We start from the raw sequence: 10,807 nt of genomic DNA on the forward strand, positions 1-10,807 counted from the left end.
TGCTGGGCCAGGTAAGTGGGCGCCAGGTAACTTCCTTCTCTCTCTCTCTTTTATTTCTTTTCTATTTCTGTTATTATTTATCTATTTTGTTCTGTGTTGTTTTAGTTTAGAAAAATACTAAACCATTTTATAAAATCCTGAAAATAGTTATGTGGCTAGAGTTAAAATATACCAAACCACATAAAATGTTCCAGTAATTATTGGACATATATTATTTATATATCAAATATATATCCAATGCAAATAGCTATTTATTTAATTCAAAGGCCCAAAATAATTAACTCTGAGATACCAAAAATATTGTTTTGAGTTTTACCTCTTTGCAATATTTTCAGAGATTAAGAGGAACATTTTCTTGGACTTCTTTGAGGAGATTTTAATGTTGATCATTTTTAGAAGGTTTCTGAGGCTTTGAAAATTCCTCAATTCAAATTTCATTTGGATTAAAACATGATGCTCACATGAGGTCTAGCCTAGTGCATAACAGGACCAGGGATGTGACAACTCACCCCCACTAAACAAAAATCTCGTCCCGAGATTCAAGCGTAGGGTAAGGTGAAGGGGGAACGCAACTAGTGCAATCTTCACGATCCAGGTTGCACTTCATAGGAACGTTAATTCGATCACCATCACTGTCTTGAAGTCTTGCTCTGAGAAATCCTGTCAACATGACATGGAGGGAAGAAAGAGACTCTAGAAGGGTCGATCTTCTCGAAGATCGAACAACTCATGGAATGAGACATAGGACCATCTCTCGGGTTGAGACACGAGATACACATCAAGAGGGGTGGAAAGAAACGGATGACGAAGGTTCACTAGGTAGACAACAATTTCACGCTTAAGAAGGTGGTAAACGATTGTCAACGTAGCGAGGAGTTGAGTTGCCATGATACCACAACGATGCACCTTAGAGAAGGTGACTCGTAGAAATATCCAAGTGGCGAAAAGAATTACCTTTGATTTAAAGATCATTGAAACTCTTTAAACCAGCCTAAGGCAATTCTCGAGCAATCGTTTGGAGGGGGTCGGTAGAGTGGCATACTCGGATTTGGATGATGTGGATTACCTTGTTGAAGACAACGTAATGGATGAATTTGCTTATCACCGGAAATGGAAGAGACCCATGGTAGAATGGCACATTGGCGGTGCAAGCTGGAAACAAAATGCAAATGCTGGGAATGACTCTGGTAACTGGGAAGAACCCAACACTAGAGAGTTAATTCACTGGTTGAAAAGGTCATAGCATTGCCGAGGAAACTGAGAGGAATCCCAGTTAGCGTCGATGATAACACGTAGCGCTTGTGCGTGCTCTCAAGAACTTGAGCATTTCCACAATCATCAAGGTTTTACCAATATCCGTGTCAAGGATCCTGGCAACACAACTTGCTACCATGATGAATGATGATGGATGATGCAGATGCAAAGGAAGATAACACTTTCTTAGATTTCACCCTTGGCGGGGCCAAGGAAATAAAATCTGGATGATCGACCGAGAGACATTTAGCACTCCGCTTCTAATGTTCTCCTTGATGTGCTAGTGTAACCCATTCATAGATATGGTTTGATATCTAGAACATCAAGTAAAAAGGTCGGACTTCGGGATCTCAAAATCCATAGGGGCAACTAGGGAGTAAATCCTACGAAATCCCTATGGGGAGGTGGCCAACTTCCTCAATCAAGATATTATAATAACAGGTCTTCCGGCTGGGTGTGTTGGCCACGACATCCACTTTACCGGTTATCGCGCGACCAATATTATAATTCTTGGGAAATATTCCAACCATCATATCTGCCTGAGATTCAGATCTGGTTGGTGTCAGGATATTCCAGACTCATCGAGTCTAGGAAGAAAAACGGAAGTTTGCAACACGAATCGACGAGATGACGTTGCGAGATTCTCGGGAAATGGACTACGATAGCGAGCTCCAAAACATGAGCTGGTTCTGCTACACACATGTGAACACGCTGTCCCAGACAAGCATGACCACATAGTAGTCTTATAATAAAACACTACCGAGTTCAGGAGGGGGAACCATCAACGAGGGTATCGAAGTTCTTTCATAAGTCCGGATTAGCTCTTATGAAGATACTCCTTCTCCTTGAACAAATCAGTCAGTGGCTTGGTGTGCTAGGATACACATATGGAATGAAGGTTGCAAGTCTCCAGACCACAGAATACTTTGCACGTGTGCATGACTGACTTGCGATGATTCCAGAGGAAGCAACATTGACTTTCTCGAGTCCATGGCGGTAACTTGCATCAAATGCACATGAACTAGAGGAATCACTACCTTCATCCAAACATATGCTTCATGAGCTAGCATGAACAAATGCTTTCAAAAGTTTCCAACACTAGCTTAATGTTCAACAAAATCATGGAGGAGATAAGGATGTTGTCAATGGGCTCAACAATAATTCATCTAGGTTTCCTTTTAAAAGGAATTCCATAGTTAAGTGAACACGGTGATAGCATTGGTCAGACCAAAGATGTAATGGTGTATGCTCGAGGGATCAACCACGAATAAGACAACATTACGAGCATCGTTGGTACTGATTTGATTTGACGATAGCCCACACTCAAATCAAAGGATTGATAAGACAATAGGTCCAGCAACTGATCACAGGGACCAATCGATGAAGATACCATCTTTCTTCAACACACACTACACAAGAATATCCCTTTGGAACGAACTAAGTTAGGCAAGCTTTTATCTTCCAATTCTCCAAGTTGTTGTCTAGCTTAACCAACTAGCTCAGGGATATCTAACACCGATTCTTGGAGAGAAGGTGGTTCACAAGAAACCAACTTGATCACGAGCTCAACACAGCGGTCAGGTGACAACCTGGTAATACTTCCGAGAAGATCTTCGGAAAATCACGAACCACCGATATGTTACTAAGCTCGAGAACAATCTTGCTTTTTGAGGCAAGACGATATGATCAATAGAGCAAAGATTTGAAATAATCCTAACTCATCGATCGAGGAGTGCACCGAGAACAAGGACTAGGTAGCATGATCAACCTTAGAATGATGATTCAAAACCAACACGCTAAGAATGAAATTATTGTCCATTAACTACCAAGCAACAAGGTTGCTAGGAGTATTGAATTCACACATCACGATTCACTTGTCGGCATTCCGGTTGCGACAACACGGAACCGAGGGATGAATAATGATGGCGAGAAGTATCACTACATCAAGAATTCACAAGAGCCGGTGCAATCCTCATGAAAATCCTAACATAAAGACGGTAATACTTCAGGGTAGAACAGAATCAAAAGCTGGGCTGGCATTTTGATCTGTGGAGCACAATTGCTTTGACCCAATCCTAGATATGGAAGAGGTACTGGAGTTTGTTTCTCCTATCATTCCGCGATAGAATGGCTTGACGGACCACAAGAGTAATAGGCATCGATAAACGAACGCACACATACTCTTGACTATCAATTGATAGACGAAGGTCAGTAGACAACTAAAGAGGGACAACTCAAAGGAACATATAACTTTCTGAGTTGTGGATGCATAAATTAGTATGTCGAACCAAGTTCAACATAATTCTTCCGGATAACCCATGCAGAAAGGTTGAGCTGGCTGAGTCACAATATAGCATGGAGAACTCATCGAGAGCGCTCTTGTTGTCATCTTTTGGTTCAGAAGAACTCCTGCCAAGAATGATTCATGGTAATTGGAAGAAGGATGTATCATGAACCTCGAGGACTATCGCAAAGGTTACTATTATCCTAAAGGAACTAGCAACACTATCAACATGAAGTAAGTAGAGTGAATCTCGGGTTCAAAACCCAGGAATAGAATACCTACTCCTAAGTAGCATCACGGAATGCTTTCGAGAATAAAGGCCAGAATCTCACACTGGGAACACAAAACGTTGCTAGATTACTAGGTGACTCCCTAAATACCTAGGGTCATAATAGTAACTCCAACATAAATGTCAAGGCAATAGAATACCTCAACTCAACAATTAGTGTGATTGAGCTGGCATAAAGGAACATCGAAACCAGAGGGAAAGGATTTTGCAAATGCATCAGACTATTTAGAAACCTGGAATGACTCGGACAGCATAACGGCTGTAAATGCTCAGAAAAGATTTGAGACGTTCACAAAAATGGTGGCATAACCACTCAGAAGCACAATATCACGGTTTCGAGATCAACAATTAACATACGGAAGCAGTAAAAACTGAACAGAGGCTTAAGTCCAAAAATCTTATAAGTCTACGGTTTAGTAACACGTGATCCTGATAGAAAGAAGAGATAGCCTAGTTCTTAATCCCCGTAGAAGAGAAGATGATGACTCAGATCAGAAGGCATAAGGTGTAAGGAGTAAAAAGAGCCTTACGTTCCATCCCACAATCAACTCCCTTATATAACTAAAGAATTTCTAGACTCAACTTCGACCAGTTTGGCTTGGTAATCCTACAGGCAGTCAAGCTCTGATACCAACGCTGTCAGGACCCCGACTCAATGCCACATCGATCTAGCATGTAATACCTCATATCACTTTGCGGCCTCACGCACGGTATTCCCACGGGTGTCGCCTTACCTTTGCCCGGGACCGTTTGCGCCTTTTGGCACACGTATATGACAGTGTCGCTAGCATCCATATGATAAGGAGCCCGGGCTGACATGGCTAGTCGTAAACCCAAAGTGGCACAGACTTACAGGGACAGACATCCATGACCCAGCATCGAACGTGTTGGTCATCAGCGAGTGAATCCAGGCTGTAGCACTGGGCTAGCAGGACTCCGGTGAACCGGGCTGTAGCGGGCTAACAGGACTCCGGTATTCATCGCGTGACATTTCCCCAAAGGGACAGACACAGGAACGAAGAAGGACACATGCCGGCCAGCCTAAGTGTTCCGGAGCAGTAGCAAGCTACCATGGCTCGGTGGAAACACTAGGAGACATTTCCCCGTAAGAGAGGCTACTAAAGATAAACAACTAGATGGTCAGATCCCACACATACCAAGCATTTCAATAACATACACACAATATGCTCGATATGTGCAAATACAACATGGCATCACAACATGACTCTACGACTCAAGTAATTTACTCAATAGGCTCCGATGAGCGAGATATTACAAACATGGGTCTCATGACCCAACAATCAGAGCATACAAGTCAAAGCACAAGCGGAAGCTATCATGTCTGAGTACAGACATCTATAAATGGAAAAGGCTGAGAAGCCTGACTATCTATCAGATCCTGCCGAGGGCACAAGATCGTATCTGAGGTAACAAGCTAAACGTCGAAGTCCGCGTGGAACAACTAGCGAGACAGAGGTCTCTCTGCAAAACATAAAATAGGCAAACGTGAGTACAAATGTACCCAGCAAGACTTACATCAGAACTAACTACATATGCATCATTATCAACAAAGGGGATGGTGGGGTTTAACTGCAGCAAGCCAGCTTTGACTCGGTGGCTATCCTAAACTACGATTGCAAGTAACTCTTTTGAGGTGGCGCACACGAGTCCACATATTCACCATATCAATACACCACTATGGATCCACTCCCGTCTCCCTACGAGAGCGCCATCCATAGCACTCACGCTTATCTTGCGTATTTTAGAGTATCCACTTTCACTTGTCTATGAACTGATATAAGCAACCCAGAAGTCCTTTTCCGCGGACACGGCTATTCGAATAGATGATGTTAACCCTGCAGGGGTGTACTTCTTCATACATGTTTTCACCACTTAGCGTCTGCACACGACATGTGCTCGGCAGACTTCAAGCGAAAGCCGACGTGGGTGTAGACCACGACCTACCTAAACACTCAAGTCTCTAGTCCAGGTTTATCGCCTATTCGGGTTCCATCCATGAGGAGATCCGGCCGGAGTTTCGCTCACAGCCCCAAACGATGTGAACAGGGTTCTCGAGATACCAAACGGGCATCCGGTACACCGTGCCACGTACCTACCGCATCACAGCCCACCCCTACGGTCAGCGCTGTCCACGGCCTCCAGTAAGCTACAAACACCAGAAACTACTTGCAACTCCTGGACAGAGGGCTAGGGTGAATAAGAAGTCGAGCGGGGTCATATTTCAGGGCCCAATGCATGGTAGTAGCTGAATCATGGATCACAAACACAGAACTCAGTTCCTAAGGACGGCTTCAATGAGACAACCCACCATGTACTCCTACATGGCCTCTCACCGACACCTTTACCAAATCGTGTTCACACACTTAGCTCACACACAGTAGGACATGTTCACACACCTCTGATTCATCCCCGATGAATCAGACCTGACTCAACTCTAAGCAGTAGCAGGCATGACAAACAAGCAAGAATGAGTAGGCACAACAGGGTTCAAACAATTCCTACTCATGCTAGTGGGTTTCATCTATTTACTGTGGCAATGACAGGTCATGCAAAGGATAAAGGGGTTCAGCTACCGCAGCAAGTAACAGATGAATCGGTGTTGTCCTAATGCAGTAAAAGAGAGCAGGAGCGAGAGAGTAGGATTGTATCGGAATGAACAAGGGGGTTTTGCTTGCCTGGTACTTCTGAAGATAACATTGAGTCTTCATCAGTGTCAACGATCACAACGTCGGAACATCGTCTACCGGGAGGGAACAGATACCAGCAACAAAGAAGAACACAATCAATGCAATGCACAAAATGATGCATGCTATGACATGGCAATATGAATGTGTTTTGAGCTAATGCAACTAGCAACAGATTAAATGAAGTTGGTTTGAATACAAGATTCAAATTCAAACTCCATATGTGATTATTCAAATGCCATTTAATTGATTTGTGCTATACAGCAGCTATAAGTTGTTCTAACATGCATAAAAATGGTACAGATGGATTCCTTGAATTTTTCTGATAATTTTTCATATATAAATTATTTAATTTGGAGTTACGGTTAATTTTCTATGATTTTTAGAAGTTTTAGGCATTTTCTGGAATTTCCTGAATATTAATAAATCCAGAAAATGATTTAACTGCGTCAGCCTGAAGCCAGCATGACGTCAGCGAGTCAACGGCCAGGTCCAGGTCAAACCTGACGTGTGGGGTCCACACGTCAGTGACACAGGTTAGACAGGGGGGTTAGTTTAGTTTAATTAAAGATTAGGGGCACTAGGGCCCACATGTCAGTGGCTCTAGGCCTGGGTTAGCGGGGTGGTTAGGCCCTAATGACCGGCCACGTCAGCTCTCGCCGGAGTTTAGCCGGCGACGACCACAGAGCACGGCGGGGGACGCCGGACTTGCGCTAGGGGCATCGGATCGACGCGCCAAGGGCACCAGGAGGTAGCCCGTGCCCGTGCGCATCTAGGGGGACCAACGGGAGGTGCGGGGGTGGCCGGGGTTCGCTGGAGTGGAGCCCGAGGCGGCGGCCGGAGCTCGGGGTTGGGGCGAGTTAGTGCTACGGTGCGCAAACGAGCGAGGTGAGCGGCTAGCGGGGCGCTACGCGGTGCGGGGAGCGAGTTAGGCATGCCAGGGTGACCAAATGGTCACCGGAGCTACGCCGGCGACGAGCTCAGGCGGCGGCGTGCTATGGCCAGCTATGAAATGGCGGCTACGGCGAGCGGCAAGCCACGGGGTTAGGGGCAAAACATGCAGGAGCTCATGGTGGTTCGGATGGGGTAGATGACGAGCTCGGGGAAGCGGAGACGGCGGCGAATCAACGGTGAAGCTCCTCGGCGGCCGGCGATGGAAACGGCGATGGTGGCGGCGTTGCAGCGTGTCCGGGACCTTGTGGCTCGGTGGGGAGAAAGAGGGGGTCGAGGCGGAGCCTTTGAGCGCATCGGCGAGGCTAGGGGGTGGCGGTGGCCGCGAGGGAGCTCGTCGGTGGCGGCGGCTCCGTTCGGGCGAGTGAGAGAGAGGTCCAGGGGAGAGGATGAGGACGCGGGAGAGTGAGGGAGAGAGGTAGGGAGGTGCGTGGCGTCTCCGGGGCGTCGAGGAGGAAGCAGGAGGTGGCCAGGGGGAAGCAGGAGGTGGCCAGGGGAAGCAGGAGGTGGCCGAGGCCTCTCGGGCGCGCGCCACGCCTCGCCTCTGCCTACTGGCAGAGGAAGACGACAGGGGGGGGGAGTGGAGATGGGCTGGGCCGTGCTGGGCCAGGTAAGTGGGCGCCAGGTAACTTCCTTCTCTCTCTCTCTCTTTTATTTCTTTTCTATTTCTGTTATTATTTATCTATTTTGTTCTGTGTTGTTTTAGTTTAGAAAAATACTGAACCATTTTATAAAATCCTGAAAATAGTTATGTGGCTAGAGTTAAAATATACCAAACCACATAAAATGTTCCAGTAATTATTGGACATATATTATTTATATATCAAATATATATCCAATGCAAATAGCTATTTATTTAATTCAAAGGCCCAAAATAATTAACTCTGAGATACCAAAAATATTGTTTTGAGTTTTACCTCTTTGCAATATTTTCAGAGATTAAGAGGAACATTTTCTTGGACTTCTTTGAGGAGATTTTAATGTTGATCATTTTTAGAAGGTTTCTGAGGCTTTGAAAATTCCTCAATTCAAATTTCATTTGAATTAAAACATGATGCTCACATGAGGTCTAGCCTAGTGCATAACAGGACCAGGGATGTGACAGTTTTTACATCATAATGAGTTATTACATCATGGGGTGAAAGAACCATGGACTAGTTTCAAGTGGATGTCCATCCACTTGAAACTAATCCGCGGTTCTTTCACCCAATGATATAATAATATCATCATCATCATCATATCATTAACAACTTAGCATCATAATACATCATTGTCATATAACACCTCCTCAATATCATCGTTTTCATCATTGACATCACATAACACCTCCTCAAGATCATCATTATCAACTCTAACACATTACCACATAATAAACATATTGTACCTCATAGGACCTATTACATTCGATTAAGACCTACTACATTTTCTAAGGTAAAATAACAAAAAACAAGATAGCCCCTGACTCTCCATTATGGAGAATGGAGATTCCTATCTCTCATTCTTGCCTTTCGCTGAATGTTACTTCCAAGAACCTCCTTGCGAATGTCCATACATTTCTTCCATTCTCTGATGATCATGTGTTCACGGGTTTTAGAAATCCGATATGCACAGGTGAGCTCCGTAGATTTACCTGGCAGTATGTTCAGAACTGAGAGGCGACCATGTAGAGACATCAGATGAGGCACACAATCCATCAGGAGTTTCTATTGAAAAACATAATAATAACTTCATAGTTAGCAATGATGTGCTAGTTTTAGAAGTATGCAAAAAATGCACGGATGTCGTAATATTAAAAAATCTTACCAGGGTATCTCCAGAGAAGTTATCGTTGTTCAACACATGCACAAGTGGCACGTATTCACCATAATTTGGAGGAGTTCGATAATAGTCATTGTAATTCTCAAGAAGAGTACAAAATGCGATCAGATGATTTTTCTCCTTATACGTTAATTGGGTGCCTTCGGTGTAGTGGGTTTTATCTACCATCTTCCGCACAGTCTTTGAAGAATCAAAATAAGCTGTCAATGGAAATAAGCTATCAACTATTTTGAAATAAACAATATAAATTAGTTAATAACTATGTTTGAGAAACTCACATATCGGTACAATCGGAAGCGTATCAACAAGGACCCAAATGTCCATATTGTCTTCCTCGCTGTCAGGATCGCCAAGATCCATGGTGACAATCATACCCTCATAAAAACCATACATTTTGCAAAGTGCTTCCCAATTTTGGCAACCAAAATGGGTTACGCTCTGAGCATTGTACAGATTTACTTCAAAATCCATATCATGATGGGTCCTTAGGTGTATTTTCTTTGTTTCGAAATTTTCATGGTCTTCAAAACCCATCCTCTCCAAGACATAGCGTCTTGCATGGCATGGATAAGCTAGTCGAATTGTAAAATATGAAAATTAGATGTTGAAATAGTTGAAGTCATGCTTAATGGAGAAAAAAACACTTGTCGTTGTTGCGTACCGTTTCACAATCGAAGGTCTCCTCGAGCTTAATGCTGAAGCGCCGATCGTCGTCCAGCCGAACGAACCTGTCACACATACCTCGATCATCGTGGCACCAGCTACACTCCCTCGGGAGACCGTCGTCGTCCGAGTACAACATTTCCTACAATCATAATTCAAAGATTAAACTTGTACATATTCTAGCACAAGTCATGCCAGAATTCATGACAATATCCGGCATGACCTTTGCTAAAAAAGGACATATCGAGCGCCTGAAATTTGCCGGAACGGAAATTAATCAACACTTCGGCAAAACATAGGCCACTCGGAGATGTAAACTGAACATGAACGGCTACTTGGGCAACCACATCCAATTTGAGCAACAACACAAGATATACAAGGATATTTGGCTGGTCTCACCTCGATGTCGGAGGGGATCGGTGACTGGGACGACGGCGGGGATGTCGGAGGGGGTCGGTGACGGGGACGACAGAGGTCACCTGAAACCATATAAGTTATCACTAACAACAAACATGACATGTTCAACTAGTTTTATTAATTCAACTAGTTCTTACTAAATATAAACTTACTATAAATAGAAAAAAACTAGTTCTTTCTAAAAATAAAGTAGTTCAACTAGTTATATTAATTATCTTACTAAAATAGATTAGTTCTGTTAATTCAACTAGTTCAACTAGTTTATTAATTTACTTACTAAACTAGTTCAACTACAACTAAAGTAGTTCAACTACAAATACTACTACTAAAAATCTAGTACTAACTAAGCAACATCTAGTACTAGCTAACCCTAAATTAACATCTACTACTACTAAATCTAGTACTAACTAGTGGCAGGGGGTGGGG

This window comes from Triticum dicoccoides, chromosome 7B, assembly GCF_002162155.2.
Source record: "Triticum dicoccoides isolate Atlit2015 ecotype Zavitan chromosome 7B, WEW_v2.0, whole genome shotgun sequence".
Taxonomy (NCBI): domain Eukaryota; kingdom Viridiplantae; phylum Streptophyta; class Magnoliopsida; order Poales; family Poaceae; genus Triticum; species Triticum dicoccoides.